Source organism: Hemiscyllium ocellatum, chromosome 3, assembly GCF_020745735.1.
Source record: "Hemiscyllium ocellatum isolate sHemOce1 chromosome 3, sHemOce1.pat.X.cur, whole genome shotgun sequence".
NCBI classification, from domain to species: domain Eukaryota; kingdom Metazoa; phylum Chordata; class Chondrichthyes; order Orectolobiformes; family Hemiscylliidae; genus Hemiscyllium; species Hemiscyllium ocellatum.
The window spans coordinates 22,217,524-22,235,937 of NC_083403.1; the positions used below are offsets into that span (position 1 = coordinate 22,217,524).

Genomic DNA, 18,414 nt, shown 5'->3' on the forward strand with positions numbered 1-18,414 from the left:
CTTTTTTGATCAAACAATATTTCATTCCATTCATATCAAGCACCAGTTGGATTTGTTGGGTGGTTTTACAGCCAGATGCACTTCCTGCCATTAACCCTCCCCATATTTGGCCAGGCTTGGGACTGGAACCAATATCAGCTCACTAATTTACATTAATGTTTGAGAAGGAATATGATTGCCAAACAGACTGGAAATCTGGAGATATGCTAGGATTTATAAAGTCCTAAGAAGTAGGCATGGCTATTACACAACATGGGCAATAAATGCCAAACAAGAGAAAGCAGCAGTGTTGGGGAAAATGAGTTTCAAATACAGAGAGAGAGCGAGAGAGAGAGCGCGCAAGAGAGAGCGAGAGAGAGAGAGAGAGAGAGCGCGTGAGAGAGCGAGAGATACCCGCTGCGCGAGAGAGAGAGAGAGAGAGAGAGCGAGAGAAAGAGACAGACAGAGAGAGGTGGACAGACAGAGAGAGAGAAGAACATACAGATAGACAGAGTGAGCAAGCGATAAACAGACAGAAGGAGAGGCAGAGGGAGAGGGACAGATAGAGGGAGAGGGACAGATAGAGGGGGAGGGACAGAGAGAGAGAGAGACAGAGAGAGACAGACACACTCACAGAGAGAGAGAGAGAGACACACACAGACAAATATAGAGTTGCAAAGAGAGATGTAGAGAGTGTAACAGACACACACGCAAAGTGCAGTAAGTGGTGGAGATTAGACCACCAGGAAGGTAAAAGGCCTAAGCCAAGATGAAATGATGTGGTGGCGATAAACTAACATAAACTAATATGATAAATTGACAAGTAAAATGGGAGAAGCTGAAGAAGAGAAACATTTATATTTACTCTCACTAAATGTACAAATGTTCATAATTGGCCAGAATTCCCTGGTTCTGACCTATTCTTGCAGCATAGTATCGATATGATTGGTTCAGCTAAATGTTACAATGGCAATCCTCAGGATCTTGATAGCTAGGTGCATTCAGCAATGGTAATTCTGTTGATTTTCTCTTTTGAAAAGGGTCTTTGCTTGGCATGAATGTTATTTGTCACTTATCAGCCTAAGGCTGGATTTTGTCCAAGTACTGCCACATGGTCACAGACAGCTTTACTATTAGACAGGTTGTGAATGGTACTGAAGACTGTACAATTATCGACAAACTTTTCCGCTCTTGACTTGTGGTAGACAAGGCCCTCCATGTGTGGAACCCCAGGAATTGGGTGAGATATTAAAGGAGCATTTCTCAACAGTATTTACCATGTAGAAAGAAATGGAAGCTAGAGAACTTGGGAGAAATAAATAGCAATATCTTAGCAAGTGTCCATATTACGGAGGTGGTGGTGCTGGATGTCTTAAAATACATAAAGGATAAATGCCTGAAATCTGATGAGATGTATCCCAGAATGTTGCAGGAAGTTAGGGAGCTGATTGCTGGGATCCTAGCTGAGATATTCGTATCATCAATAGCCACAGGTGAGGTGCCTGAAGACTTGGAGAGTGGTGCTAATGTGGTGCCATTATTTAAGAAAGGTGGTAAGGAAAAGCCAGGGAGCTATAGACTGGTGAATCTGACATCAATGGCACGCAAGATATTGGAGGAGATTCTGAGGACAGGATTTACATGTATTTGGAATTAGCGATAGTCAATATGGCTTTATGCATGGGAAATCATGTCTCACTAGACTGAATGAGTTTTTGAAGAAGTGACAGAAAAAGATCAATGAAGGCAGAGCAGTGGGTATTGTCTAAGTGGACTTTAGCAATGTGTCCAACAAGGTACTGTATGGTAGACGGATTAGCAAGGTTAGATCACATGGAATCCAGGGAGAGCTAGCCATTTGGATATAAAATCAGTTTGAAGGTAGGAGACAGAAGGTGGTGGTGGATGCTGTTTTTGGACTGGAGGCCTGTGACCAGTAGTATGCCACAAGGATTGGTGAAGAGTCCACTGCTCTTTGTCACTTATACAAATGATATGGATGTGAATATAGAAGGAATGGTTAGTAAGTTTGCAGACAACACCAAAATTAGTGCTGTAGTGGACAGTGATGAAGGTTATCTCAGAGTACAATGGGACCTTGATCCAATGGACTGAGGAGTGGCAGATGGAATAATTTAGATAAGTGCAAGATGTTGCATTTTAGTCAGACTAATCAAGGCAGGACTAATACATTTAATGGTAGGGCCTTGGGGAGTGTTGCCAAGCAAAGAGACAATGACGCGCAGGTTCACAGCTCCTTGAAGGTGGAGTTGCAGGTAAGCATGGCAATGAAGAAGGAATTCAGTACATTTGCCTTTACTGGTCAGCGCATGAGTATAGGAATCAGGATGTAATGACGCAGGTGTACAGGGCATCGGTTAGGCCACTTTTGGAATACTGCTATAGGAAGGATGCTTTTAAATGTGAAATGGTTTAGAAAGATTTATAAGGAAGCCAGGGAAGAAATTGCAGAGCCTTTGGCTTTGATCTTTGTGTCATCATTGTCTACAGAAAGAGTGCCAGAACACTGCAGAATAGCAAATGTTATCTCCTTGCTCAAGAACGAGAGTAGAGATAACCCTGGTAATTATAGACCAGTGAGCCTTACTTCGGTTCTGGGTAAAGTGTTGGAAAAGGTTATAAGAGATAGGATTTATAATCATTTAGAGAGGAATAAGTTGATTAGGGATAGTCAACAAGGTTTTGTGAAGGGTAGGTCGTGCCCCACAAACCTTATTGAGTTCTATGAAAAGGTGACCAAACAGGTGGATGAGGGTAAAGCAGCTGATGTGGTGGATGTGGATTTCAGTAACTCGTCTGATAAGTAGGCTATTGCACAAAATACAGAGGCATGGGATTGAGGGTGATTTAGCAGTTTGAATCAGAAATTGGCTCGCTGAAAGACAGAGGGAGGTGGTTGATGGGAAATGTCATCCTGGAGTTCGGTTACTAGTGGTGTACCACAAGGATCTGTTTTGGGACCACTGCTGTTTGTTACTTTGATAAATGACCTGGTTGAGGGCATGGAAGTATGGCTTTGTAAATTTGTGGATGACACTAAAGTTGGAGGAGTTGTGGGTAGTGCAGAAGGATGTTGTAGGTTACAGAGGGATATAGATGAGCTGCAGAGCTGGGCTGAGAGGTGGAAAATGGAGTTAGTGTGGAAGGAGTAACACGAATACAGAGTACTGGGCTAATGGTAAGATTCTTAGCAGTGTGGATGAGCAGAGAAATCTCGGTGTCCAGGTGCATTGATCCCTGATAGTTGCCACGCAGGCTGATAGAGCTGTTAAGAAGGCATAAGGTGTGTTAGCTTTTATTGGCAGAGGGATTGAGTTTCGGAGTCATAAGGCCACATCGCAGCTGTACAAAACTCTGGTGTGGACACATTTTGAGTACTGCTACAGTTCTGATCACTGCATTAGGAAGAATCTGGAAGTGTTGGAAAGGGTTCAGGGGAGATTTACTAGAATGTTGCCTGGTATGTAAGGAAGGTTTTATGAGGAAAGGCTGAGGGAATTGAGGCTATTTTCGTTAGAGAGAAGGAAGTTGAGAGGTGACTTAATTGAGACATGTAAGATAGTCAGAGGAGTAGACAGTTAGTTAGGGAGGACAGTGAGAGCCTTTTTCCTTGGTTGGTGATGGCTAGCTTGAGGGGACATAGCTTTAAATTGAGGGATGATAGATATTGGACAGATTGTAGGGATAGTTTCTTTACTCAGACAATAGTACTTCCTGCCTGCAACTGTAGTAGACTCGCCAACTTTAAGGGCATTTAAATGGTCATTGGATAAACATATGGATGAAAATAGTGTAGGTTAAATGGGCTTCAGACTGGTTCCACAGGTTGCGCAATATTGAGGGCCAAAGAGCCTGTATTGCGCTGTAATGTTCTGTGTTCTATGATGCTGTCAGGGTTGAAGGGTTTGAGCTACAGGGAGACCTGAATAGATGGGGCAATTCTTCTTTGGAGCATCGGTGGCTGAGGGATCACCTAAGAGAGATTTATAAAATCATGAGGGGCTTGGATAGAGTGAATAGCCAAGATATTTTTGCTAGGGGAATCAAAAACTACAGGGCATAGGTTTGCAGTGAGAGGAGAAAAATTTAAAAGGGACCTCAGAGGCAACATTTTCATGAGAGGGGGGTGTGTATTTGGAATGAGGTGCCAGAGGTGGTGGTGGATGCTGGTATAATTGCAACATTTAAAAGGCATCTGGATGGGTACATTAAAAGGAAGGTTTTATGAACATATCAGCCAAATGTTGGCAAATGGGACTGGATTAATTTAGGATATCTGGTCAGCATGGAATTGTTGGACCAAAGGGTGTGTTTCTGTGCTGTACATCTCTATGACTCTCACTTGTTGTTGGAGGGAATCCTGAGGGACAAGATGTACATGTATTTGGAAAGGCAAGGACTGATTCGGGATAGTCAACATGGCTTTGTGCGTGGGAAATCATGTCTCACAAACTTGATTGAGTTTTTTGAAGAAGTAACAAAGAGGATTGGATGAGGGCAGAGCAGTAGATGTGATCTATATGGACTTCAGTAAGGCATTTGACAAGGTTCCCCATGGGAGACTGAAAGATAAGGTTAGATCTCATGGAATACAGGGAGAACTAGCCATTTGGATACAGAACTGGGTACAGAGAATGGAAGTGGAGGGTTGTGATTTAGACTATCTGTGACCAGTGGAGTGCCACAAGGATCGGTGCTGGGTCCACTTTTTGTCATTTACATAAATGATTTGGATGCGAGCATAAGAGGTACAGTTAGTAACTTTGCAGATGACAACAAAATTGGAGGTATAGTGGACAGCGAAGAGGGTTACAACAAGATCTTGACCAGATGGGCCAATGGGCTGAGAAGTGGCAGATGGAATTTAATTCAGATAAATGCGAAGTACTACATTTTGGGAAAGCAAATATTAGCAGGACTTATACACTTAATGGCAAGGTCCTAGGGAGTGTTGCTGAACAAAGAGACCTTGGAGTGCAGGTTCCTATTTCCTTGAAAGTGGAGTCGTAGGTAGATAGGATAGTGAAGGCAGCGTTTGGTATGCTTTCCTTTATTGGTCAGAGAATTGAGTACAGGATTCGGGAGGTCATGATGCGGCTGTACAGGACATTGGTTAGGCTACTGTTGGAATATTATGTGCAATTCTGGTCTCCTTCCTATCGGAAAGATGTCATGAAACTTGAAAGGGTTCAAAAAAGATTTACAAGAACGCTGCCAAGGTTGGAGGATTTGAGCTATAGGGAAAGGCTGAACAGGCTGGGGCTGTTTTCCCTGGAGCTTTGGAGGCTGAGGGGTGACCTTATAGAGGTTTACAAAATTATGAGGGGCATGGATAGGGTAAAGAGGCAAAGTCTTTTCCCTGAGGTCGGGGAGTCCAGAACTAGCGGGCATAGGTTTTGGGTGAGAGGGGAAAGATATAAAAGAGACCTAAAGGGCAGTTTTTTCATGCAGGGGGTGGTACGTGTATGGAATGAGCTACCAGAGGAAGTGGTGGAGGCTGGTACAATTGCAAAATTTAAGAGGCATTTGGATGGGTATATGAATAGGAAGGGTTTGGAGGGATATGGGCCAGGTGCTGGTAGGTGGGAATAGATTGGGTTGGGATATCTGGTCGGCATGGATAGGTTGGACCAAAGGGTCTGTTTCCATGCTGTACATCTCTATGACTAACTCCCAACAGTATGATAGCCTTTTTGAATTTATTAACATTCATATCACACAAATACCAAGCAACAATCAACTCTGATCATATGGACTCTAACCACCTGCCTGAGACATCTAATGAAATTACCATTGTTGGATCCCACACCAGCAACTGCCTGAAGTTATCATTATCCAGAAACTGAACTGGAAAAACCATGTCAATAGTGCTACGAAAACAGAAGAGAGATTGTGAATTCCATGGTAGGTAACTCATCCCCTGATTCCACAAAGTTTGTTTTAGACTTTGCCTTGCAGCTCGTGAACAAAGAACAGTACAACACACATGCTCCTCGGATGTTGCCTGACCTGCTGTGCTGTTCCAGCACCACACTAATCTATACCAAGGAGATAGCCTACACCCTAAATTTTATCTTATGTAAAGGCAAGTCAATGGCACTGTATTCTAGATCTGATTTGATTGGTCAAATTACTAGGCTTTAAGCAAAATACACTTTATACTTACACCACAGTTATATCACACAAAAAAAACTGGCATGACTAACTTAACAAAATACTTAAAACAATATATTTAACCACTACTCATCAATGGTTCTAATATAGCAGCATCCCATAAACATATCCCATAAAATCCCGCGGGCAAAGGCAAATTCAGCAAAACAGATGTCTCTCATTTACTATTCCCTCCAGTCCAGAAGAAGAAACACTGACAAAATGAATCTAGCAGTAGAGAGAGAGAGCATTGAAGCTTTTGTATCAGCAGAGAGAATTAAATCTAGCAGCTTCAACTCCAAAACCCCACCCTCACCAACTGAAAGCAAAACTAAAACCATGGATCTGACCCTGACTCCACCCACTCTTGCTTCGTTTGTCTCAGTTTAAAAGAAAAACAAAGCTATTTATTTTGCTTTCCATGGAGCAAACACCTCATCATCAGCTGTACAACAGCCCTCTTCAAGAGGAACGGGACAGAATATCTTAAAGGCACATATACTCACACAATGCAAATCCTAACCTGGTTTATGCTGGAACAGGGATTTGTTGTTCACTAACATAACATTGGCAAAGCAAACCCACCACTTTTCTATCAAGTTGTCAGAGTAAAAGCGCTCCACCAAGACTCTCCATGTTTATAGCTCTCCCATCCACCTACATCTTCCTTGTTTAACAGATTCTTTTGCTCGCTGATATCTTTCCTGCAGCTTTCATTTGTCATCTATTCTTAAAGGTAATCCTAGCAGATGACCAAGGTTTTATGTCATGTCATTGATGAAAAGAAGTACAGTTTTAAAAGAAAGCTGTCTCTTGTACAAAGTGAATTTCCAAGTGTGATAACATTCAGTAAAAAATTTTAGAAGTCATACAGTTGACAGAAATAACGAACAAAAAGTTAATTTATAATTTCTAATCCAGACGGTTGCTTCATGCTGGTTAGCATCACACTGGACTGAACAAGGTCTGTACATGGTGTTAAAGTACTTCGTTGATCCAAAATGGAAGTGGATCCTGCACAAAGCATAAGTTATTCCTCCATATCCAGCCTTTAAAGTTCTTTAAACTTTTAAACACTTCTGTCAGGTATCCTCTTATTTTTGTCTTTCCAGAATAAACAAACCACAGCTGTCTCAATACTTCCTTAGTTTCATACCTGCATATTATTGCACATGCAAATAATCTGAATTTGGCATCTCACGTGATAAGTTTCCTATTATCATCCTCTAAGTATAAGGACCAAGAGGTCCACTCGGACTTTAATGGCAGAGGAAAACTACTGACTGTTGTAACTAGTAGAAGCTCCTGTATTGAAGTAGTGGTAGTTCAGCCATTTTGTAGTGCAGAATTTGAGTGTTGCTGATGAAGCTAAACACATTTTGTCAAAGCTTTTCAATTTATTCACTTCAGAAAAACTCACAATACCAATGCATTGGAATTGCAAACAGGACAGAAAATACTGATTGACTCAGACTGATCAAGGGGACACCATGGAGAATGTACTAGGCAAGGAATTTACTGTAACCAATCAACCTGTGCTCAAACAAAGTAAAAGCACTGTCCACGGATTGGACAGCATTTGCTAAATAATTCTGAGCAAGTAAAGAAAATTGAGGATCAATTTAAAATTGTAAGCACATTGTGTGGCACACTTGTGTACATGAGAAGTTACATATTAAAATAGGCAAATGAAGGCTGTGACAAGGTCCCACATGGAAGACTGGTAAATAAGATAAAAGGACATGGGATTCACAGTAACTTGGCAAGTTGATCCAAAATCAGCTTAGTGGCAGGAGGTAGATGGTAGAAGTCTGTATGGGTGGAGGCCGGTGTCCAGTAATGTTCCACAGGGGTCAGTGCTGTCTCCCATACTGTTTGTGATATATAAAAATGATATAGATGAGAACCTGGGGATTTGATCAGCAATTATGCAAATGACACAAAGACTGGCTGAGTTGTTGACAGTGAGGAAGGAGGTCTGAGTTAGAGGAAGATATAAACAGATTGGTTAGATGGGTTGATGAAATTTAATACTAGAATTAATAACAAGACAAAAAGTACTCAATGAATGGGAGGACTAGGAAGCACAGAGGAACAGGGAGATTTTTGGGCATTTGTTCTCAAATCCCTGAATGTGGCAGGGCATAATTAATTAGATAATTAAGAAAAAAAAACAAAAGATGCTTGCCTTTATCAGTCAAGGCATAAATCATAAATGCAGAGAGGCTGTGCTGAAGTTTAAGTTCTACAGAGCTTTGATTAGGCCACAGCTGGAGTACTGCCTCCAGTTCTGGTCACCATACTATCGGAAGGATTTGACTGTGCTAGACGAGGTGCAGAAGAAATCTTCTAGGATATATCCTGGATAGAAGATTTTAGTTATGAAGAGAGAGTGAATAAGCTTGGGTTGTTTACATTGGAGGAGAGGAGATTGACGGAGACTTGTTAAGATTATGAGGGGCATAGATAGGGTGGAAAAAAGCAGCTGTTCCTTTACTTGAAGGATCAGTAACAAGAGAACACATTTATAAGGTGGAAGCCAAGAGGTATAGAGGGGATTTGAGGAAAACATTCACCCAAAGGGTGGTACAAATCTGGAATGCACTGTCTGGGAAGGTAATTGAGGTGGATAACCTCACAACCTTTAAAAATTACTTCAATGAACACTTGCAATGTCACATTATTTAAGGCAATGAACTTAGTGTTGAGAAGAGAGGCTAATGTAGATTTAGTGTAATTTTGGTGGCATAGACTCGTTGGGCTGAAACTTTTTTTTTCCCTGTACCGTATTATATTCTTACACGCACACATCTTATGCCTGATTCAACTCAAAAACATTTGACAGCCATTTCTTGGTTTGTTCCTCAGGAAAATGGCTTGACCAGAGTAAAGTTGCCTGATCTGAAATATAAACAAAGTTTAGCAATTAGTTGTCAGATATCATCTCCCTGTTACATTCAATTTACTTTTTAAAAATTCATTCATGGAGTGGTGGGATTGCTGCTTGGATCAGCATTTCGTGCCCATTTCTTAAGAAGCTGGTGATGAGCATCCCTTTTGAACCACTATAGTCCGCTTGCTTAATGTACCCATAAAATGTTAAGGAGGAAGTTCCAGGATTTTGATCCAACAACACTGAAGGATTGGCAATATATTTCCAAGTTGGAATATAGTGAGTGGCTTGGAAGGAATTTGAAGGTGGCATTCCCAATTGTCTGCTGCCGTTGTCACTGTCTAGATGGTAGTGGTGTTATGGACCAGGCCAGACCCCCTCAAAACATTTCAAGAAGATAGCCCAGATCTGAATTTTTCTAGTGGTTTTAAGCAGGTGTAAAATACTTATGCCAGGAGTGATGTAGCTGGCCCACCCACTCAGTTTTAAACAAACAGAATTTATCTACAGCCTACTGAATGAAACATGAACAAAACAGAACCAAATTTAGAAAATCTTATCTTCTCTGAAAACCCAATAGACTCTATCACAACTTAATGATGCTATTCCAAATACTTATCACATCCCCATAAACACCACCTTTGCAAAAAAAGTAAAATCAAACACAGGTTCTTACAGGAGAGATGTTAGAGAGAGGGAGAGAGGATCAGCACGGAGCTGTATCTTTGATTTGCAGGTCCAAACTGCTTACTAAAACCAAACCAAACCCTAACTGGGAGAACTGGCCACACCCTCTTTATTGCACAAGTGTTAAAAAAAACACTTTAAAAGCTTTTTCAAGAAGATATTTCCAGACATATCAAAACCACTTCCTTTACGGGGCCTTGTGAAAAAGAAACAAGGACAGAATAACCTTGTTAAAGGAGCAGCATCATCACACCTCCCTCCTACAAAAATAAAACATCAATATCCAAAGACAGTTTCATTTTAAAATCCCTTAATCTTAAATTGTTAGTACATTACAACACACATACATACTACATTGGCTATAAACATGCACTACTACATTCTATTTCAGTCATGTACTCCTGCCACTGAACAGCTCCATTTATCATCCAAGTCTCAACAATGCATCAGCAATCATGTTTCCCTGTCCTTCCGCATTCACAATTTTCAGACTGAAGACCATAAGACCATAAGACATAGGAGTGGAAGTAAGGCCATTCGTCCCATCGAGTCCACTCCGCCATTCAATCATGGCTGATGGGCATTTCAACTCCACTTACCAGCGTTCTCCCCGTAGCCCTTAATTCCTCGAGACAACAAGAATCTATCAATCTCAGCCTTGAAGACATTTAGCGTCCCGGCCTCCACTGCACTCTGTGGCAATGAATTCCACAGGCCCTCCACTCTCTGGCTGAAGAAATGTCTTCGCATTTCTGTTCTGAATTGACTCCCTCTAATTCTAAGGCTGTGTCCACGGGTCCTAGTCTCCTCGCCTAACGGAAACAATTTGCTAGCGTCCACCCTTTCCAAGCCATCTATTATCTTGTACGTCTCTATTAAGTCTCCCCTCAATCTTCTAAACTCCAACGAATACAATCCCAGGATCCTCAGCCGTTCCTCATATGTTAGACCTGCCATTCCAGGGATTATCCGTGTGAATCTCCGCTGGACACGTTCCAGTGCCAGTATGTCCTTCCTGAGGTGTGGGGACCAAAACTGGACACAGTACTCCAAATGGGGCCTAACCAGAGCTTTATAAAGTCTCAGTAGCACATCTCTGTTTTTATATTCCAACCCTCTTTAGATAAGAGACAACATTGCATTCGCTTTCTTAATTACGGACTCAACCTGCATGTTTACCTTTAGAGAATCCTCGACTAGCACTCCCAGATCCCTTTGTACTTTGGCTTTACTAATTTTCTCACCATTTAGAGAGTAGTCTATGCTTTTATTCTTTTTGCCAAAGTGCAAGACCTCGCACTTGCTCACGTTAAATTCCATCAGCCATTTCCTGGACCACTCTCCCAACCTGTCTAGATCCTTCTGTAGCCTCCCCACTTCCTCAGTACTACCTGCCTGTCCACCTAACTTCGTATCATAATCGAACTTCATTAGAATGCCCCCAGTCCCCTCATCCAAATCATTAATATATAATGCGAATAGCTGTGGCCCCAACACTGAACCCAGCGGGACACCACTCGTCACCGGCTGCCATTCTGAAAAAGAACCTTTTATCCCAACTCTCTGCCTTCTATTGGACAGCCAGAGCTCAATCCATCCCAGCAGCTCACCTCGAACACCATGGACCCTCACCTTGCTCAGCAGCCTCCCGTGTGGCACCTTATCAAAGGCCTTTTGAAAGTCTAGATAGACCACATCCACTGGGTTTCCCTGGTCTAACCTACTTGTTACCTCTTCAAAAAATTCCAACAGGTTTGTCAGGCATGACCTCCCCTGACTAAAACCATGTTGACTTGTTCTAATCAGACTCTGCTCTTCCAAGAATTTAGAAACCTCATCCTTAATGATGGATTCTAGAATTTTACCAACAACCGAGGTTAAGCTGATTGGCCTATAATTTTCCATCTTTTGTCTTGATCCTTTCTTGAACAAGGGGGTTACAACAGCCATCTTCCAATCATCTGGGACCTTTCCTGACTCCAGTGACTCTTGAAAGATCTCAACCAATGCCTCTGCTATTTCCTCAGCCACCTCTCTCAGAACTCTAGGGTATCCCATCGGGGCCAGGAGATTTATCAATTTTAAGACTTTTTAAACTTTTCTAGCACTATCTCTTTCGTAATGGCAACCATACTCAACTCAGCCCCGTGACTCCCTTTAATTTTTGGGATATTACTCACGTCTTCCACTGTGAAAACTGACGCAAAGTACTTGTTAAGTTCTCCTGCTATTTCCTTATCTCCCATCACTAGGCTTCCTGCATCAGTTTGAAGTGGCCCAATGTCTACTTTTGCCTGTCGTTTGTTTCTTATGTACTGAAAGAAACTTTTACGATCATTTCTAATATTACTGGCTAGCCTACCTTCATATTTGATCTTCTCATTTCTTATTACACACTTTGTTATCCTCTGTTTGTTTTTGTATCCTTCCCAATCTTCTGATTTCCCACTGTTCTTGGCCACTTTATAGGATCTCTCTTTTTCTTTAATACATTTCCTGACTTCCTTTGTCAGCCACGGTTGTCTAATCCCTCCCCGGATAATCTTTCTTTTCTTGGGGATGAACTTCTGTACAGTGTCCTCAATTATACCAACAAACTCCTGCCATTTTTGCTCTACTGTCTTCCCAGTTAGCCTCTGCTTCCAGTCTATTTTTGTCAGTTGCTCTATCATGCCCTCATAATTACCTTTATTTAACTGTAACACCATTACATCCGATTTTGCCTTCTCTCTTTCAAACTCCAGACTGAACTCTACCATATTATGATCGCTACTTCCTAAGGGTTCCCTTACTTTAAGATCTTTTATAGAGTCTGGTTCATTGCAAAGCACTAGGTCCAGGATAGGCTGCTCCCTTGTGGGCTCCATGACAAGCTGTTCCAAAAAGCCATCCTGTAAGCATTCCATGAATTCCCTTTCTTTGGATCCACTAGCAACATTATTTACCCAGTCCACCTGCATATTGAAGTCTCCCATGATCAATGTGACTTTGCCTTTCTGATATGCCTTCTCTATTTCCTGGTACATGTTGCGTCCCTGGTCCTGACTACTGTTAGGAGGTCTATACACAACTCCAATTATGGTTTTTTTGCCTTTGCGGTTTCTCAATTCCACCCACACAGACTCCACATCATCCGACGCTATGTCATTCAATACCATTGATTTAATTTTGTTCTTAACTAACAAGGCAACCCCACCCCCTCTGCCCACCTCTCTGTCTTTTCGATAAGTTGAAAAATCATGGAGGTTTAACTACCAGTCCTGACCCCCCTGTAACCAAGTCTCTGTGATGCCTACCACATCATAATCATTCACTATTATCTGTGCCATTAGTTCATCGGCTTTGTTATGAATGCTACGAGCATTCAGGTAAAGTGCCTTAATGCTAACTTCCTTATCATTAGAGATGTTGGAAGTCATATGATGTCCTAAGTTATCCTTGCTTTTTTCTGCATTCTCAGTCTGCCTCAATTTTAAATCCGCCTGGACACATGCTATCCTGCTGCTTATCTTTCCATTTAACGGCATACTCCCTGTCTCTTTCACTTTCCCTTCCCCCCAACTCAGAAGTTTAAAGTCCTACTGACCACCCTATTTATCCTCTTCGCTAGAACATTGGTACCTGATCGGTTCAGGTGGAGACCGTCCCAACGGTACAGATCCCCCCGTTCCAAAACTGATGCCAATGCCCCATGAAGTGGAATCCCTCTTTCCCACACCAATCCCTTAGCCACTGAATGGCTGTGACAACAAGCTGCATCTAAACGATCTAGAATTTTTATCCTAAAACTTTTCCACAAAATTCACAATGGGTTATGATCACTTTATAGGACTGTCTCAGATACATTACTGGTAGCATGTTGTAATACTAACACCATCTCAAAATCTCCTTCTCAACTGTTGAATATTTCTGCTGATGAATGTTCAATTTTCTGGAGAAATACCTGGTAGATCTTTCTATCTTCTCATCATCATCTATAAGAACACAGCACCGACACCTACATGGCTTGCATCAATAACCACCTTGAATAGCTTTGCCCAGTTAGGTGTGGCTAACACAGGGGTAGTAGTTAACACAGCTTTCAGGCTGTCAAATGCCTTCTGACAGTCTGCTGTCCATTGAAACTTCTTGCCTTTCTTTAGTAATTCAGTAAGTGGAACAGCCACACTGCTAACATCTGGTATGAATTTTTGATAAAATCCACTTAATCCCAGGAATCATAAAAAAAATCAATGGTACGGGAAACTCCCCATTTACCTTTGTTTTTTCATTCTGTGGGGCCCTTGGTCCATGTCCAATAACATGGCCCAGGAAGGTGACTTGGGCTTTGGCAAATTCACTTTAGCCAGGCTTATCACCAAGCCTGCCTCCAAAGTCGATCGAACAATTCTGATAAATGTTACAGATGCTCCTTCCAAGCATGATTAAAAATCACCAGGTCATCAATATAACCTATACAATTCGGTAATCCGGAAATTACCTTATTGGTTAGTTTCTGAAATGTGGCTGGCATTTTTCATACCAAATGGCATGATTTTAAATTGATAGAATCCATTTGGCATTATGAAAGCAAAAAATTGTCTTCGTTATTTCAGACAATGATGCCTGCTAGTATCCTCTGAGCAAGTCCAACTTAGAAATATAAGTTGCTTGTCCCACCTTCTCAACACAGTCTTCCAAACGTGGAATTGAATATGCATTAGTCTTTGTAACTGCATTGGTTTTGTGATAGTCCATATATAATCGTTGGGTACTATCTGGTTTTGGCATCATTACTGTGGATGAGCTCCAATCACTAGCTCATTTCGATTATGTTGCCATAGAGCATACATTCAATCTCCTTTTGAATCTAGGCCAACTTTAGAGGAGCATGCCTATAAGGATGTAACTTAATTGGAACAGCATCTTCTAAATCTACATCATACATAATTAGGTTAGTATTTTCCAGCTTATTTCCACATATCTCCCCATGCGATAGCAATAATTCTTTCAGGTCATTTTGAATTTCCTTTGGAAGGTCACTCAATCATTTATCCCAATTTTTGACAACTATCTCATTGTCCAATTTAAACTTAGGAATGTCCAATTCAGAATTCTCTGAACTTGGTTCTTCATTGTGTTGTAACCAATAACATACTCCCCTTTTGCTTTCCTTCCTGGTCAAAACACCTTTTGAGCATATTTCACATGACATACACTGAGAGATTTCTTTCTGTTTGGAGTCCTTATCAAATAATTCACCTCATTCAACTTCCTTTCGACTGGATAGGGTCCACTAAACCTTGCTTTTAAAGGCTCGTCTATTACTGGAAGTAACACAAATACCTTATCTCCAGTAGCAAAATTGTGAGTTTTTGATTTCTTGTCTGTCCCCTGTTTCATTGTATTTTGTGTGATATGTTTAAATGCTGTCTAGACAACTCACCCGCTCTATTTAATTGTTTGCAAAAATTTGACACATAGTCCAAATATATGGTTTCTGAATTCTGACTTACCAGTTTCTTCTTAGTCAATTTTAGCAGTCCTTTCACTTCATGCCCAAAAATGGATTGAATTTGGTTAATTCATTTGGTGCATTTCTGATGGCAAAAAATTCAAATGGCATTCCTTCATCCCAATTATCTAGATAGTCTTGACTATAAGACCTCATCATTGTTTTTAATATCTGATGCCACCTTTCTATCATTCCCTGGAATTTTGGGTGGTAAGCAGTAGATTTGGATTGTTTTATTCCTGAGCAGTCCATATCTTCCTTGAATAATTTTGATTTAAAATTTTACCCTTGATTTGTTGGAAGTCCGTATCTAGAGAAAAAAATTGAGTGACACCTCTATAATTCTTTTAGCTGTGATATTGTATAATGGAATGGCTTCTGGAATCTAGTGGACACATCCATACTGGTTAACAAATACTGATTTCCACTTTTTGTTTTTGGTAGGGGTCCTACACAATCAATTACGACTCTTGTAAAAGGCTCCTCAAATGCAGGAACACTTATTAAAGGTGCAGGCTTTATTACTGCCTTTAGTTTTCCAATTACCTGACATGTACGACATGTCTGGCAAAATTCAAGTACATCCTTGTGCAGTCCAGACCAGTAAAAATGTTTCTGTATTTTAGCTCGAGTTTTCCTTACCCCAAAATGACATTTTAACAGTAGTTCCTGTGCTACCCACAACATCTCCTTTTCATAACTCACTGGCAATATGACTTGATGAACTTCTGTTCATTTCTCATTTACCTGAATATGCGATGGTCTCAGTTTTCTCATGAAGACATTATTTTTAAGATAGTAGCATTCAGGGATGCATTTGGATTCTTTTTCTGTGTATGCCTTTTGATATAATCACTTTAGTTTTTCATCTTTCTGCTGTAACTCAGTTAATTTCTCTGAGCTAAGGACATCTACTTTGTTAGCCACCTGCTCCTGGTTTGTGTAAAAAGTGAGGTCTGCAGATGCTGGAGATCAGAGCTGAAAATCTGTTGCTGGTTAAAGCACAGCAGGTTAGGCAGCATCCAAGGAACAGGAAATTCGACGTTTCGGGCCAGAGCCCTTCATCAGGAGCTCTTCATTCCTGATGAAGGGCTCTGGCCCGAAACGTCGAATTTCCTGTTCCTTGGATGCTGCCTAACCTGCTGTGCTCCTGGTTTGTGTCAACCATTTAATTCAACAGGATCTCTGCTAATTCCACTTCAACTTTCTTATCTGTACTCTTTGATCTCTCCAGTTTCAACTGATGACATTGTGACCTTGTTACCACACAGTCAGGAAAATTCCCAGGATATGCTTTCTGCAATACATCAGCTGCTTAAGTTTCCACTGGTTTTTCAACCACAGTAGGCAGCACTCCTTTATGTGAACCTACATATCAATAGCAAGCATAAATTGTATTCCTGGAGCTGACAGTTTTTCCAATACTCCTACCACCACTTTTCCACTCTTTACTAGACACTCTAATCTCATTCTACATAACTGAGCACTTCTGGTCTCACCATGAATTCCCGTTATTAGCACTTTTTCTGGCAATAGTCTTCTAGAGATACAGATCTCCTGATCTTTCAACAGCTTAGACTGAGACGATCCTGTATATTCTAAAAATTGTAATCTATTTACCTGCTGCTCTTGGTCTATGTGAGTAAACTTACCTTCGCAAGTATATGGTTTAGGAAGATCTGGCACTTCCTCCTTAACCAATTTCTGACCAGATTGTACATTCTGGTGCAGCTTTTTAGCCTCCCCTGTGCTTTCCATTACCACTCCAACAAAATTCACTGGCTTATCCTGTTTTCCTCCATCTGTCTTCCGGGTGTTTTTTCTAAGCCACCAACACTGTGATTTCAAGGGCTTATTTGACTACTTTATTGCAGTGAAAACACCTGAGCTTCTTAATGTCTTTTTCCCCTTCAAGGGTTTCCTTCTTACCCTGTGATAAGTTATTCTTATGATCTTCACTGAGATCTACCTTTCCCTTATCATGTGAGGATTTCTCTTTTTCCCAATTTCTATCCCTCATGGATTGAAATTGACTTTAGAAGCCAAACTTTGATTTATGGCCCAACTCATAATTATCAGCTTTTTCAGCTGTTAATCGTGTCATTTTAACTCAGGTCTTCCACTCGAATTCTCACTACTTCAGAAAGTGAATGTTCAAACTCCTCCAAAATCCTTGACTAAGAGTGTCATACTTTTGCTCTATTTTTAATGACCTTATCACCTATCAAAATTACTTTGTTTGATTCTTTCAAACTCAATTTTGGTTTGGCCAGGGTTCTTCCTTAGATTTCTGAAGTGTTGTCTGTTTGCTTCTGGCACAAGCTCATATGCACTTAAAATGGTTTTCTTCACCTCCTCATATGCCCCAAATATCTCCTCTGATAGTGATGCAAATACCTCACTAGCTCCACCTACAAGTTTGTTTGGATCAACAAAACCCACATGGTGATTGGCCAGTTCATTTGTTTAGCCATCTTCTGAAAGGAGTTGAAAAAGGCTTTTATATCTTTCTCATCAAATTTAGGCATTGCTTGAATATATTTAAAGCATCCCCATCAGGCCTTTGGCTACCATGGGTTTGCAATCCTTTTAAGCAGAATTTCCTGTCTAAATGCCGACCTATGAAGTTCAAACTCCCTCTCTTTCTTCCAATCCTCTCTCTCCTTTTCTCTGTCTATTTTGTTCTATTAGGGCTTTTCTTTTTCTCTTTCTTCTGCTTTTAATCATAATTCAAAACAGTTCCATTCCTTTTTCTTTTGTCTCTAACTCTGGAAGCTTCTTTCTCAATTGAATTTTTAGATGTCTCCTAAGTTTCTGATGGCATTTCCAGCAAATTTAAATGTTGAGCTACAGGTGTAATCATCTCTCCCCTCCTCATGTAAGGAGGCAGTTCCAACTCCAGCTTGACTGCCAATTCCAGCATCTTCTCCTTGTTCACCTTTTGTGGAGTCCATAAAGTCACTTCTTCACTGCCAGAAAACACTTAGTGACTGAAATCAACACTGCTTAAACCAACTAAATTCAATACCCAGAACAACAGGCACTAACATTTACCAATCGCTGCCTTTGAGTTCAACAAGCCTAATCCCAAATCAGAACTACAAGAACAAGTCCCGCAAACAGCAACAATCCTGCAATCTCTGATAGACCAGGCCAGACCCCCTAAAAACATTTTAAGAACTTTTCT

General features: G+C 40.9%; 1 protein-coding gene across 1 annotated transcript in view; it reads right to left on the minus strand.

Moving 5' to 3' along the window:
* LOC132831058 (regulator of microtubule dynamics protein 2) overlaps nucleotides 1–18,414 on the minus strand; it is a 131,408-nt gene that overhangs the window by 34,384 nt on the left and 78,610 nt on the right. The gene's annotated exons all lie outside the window — the stretch shown is intronic.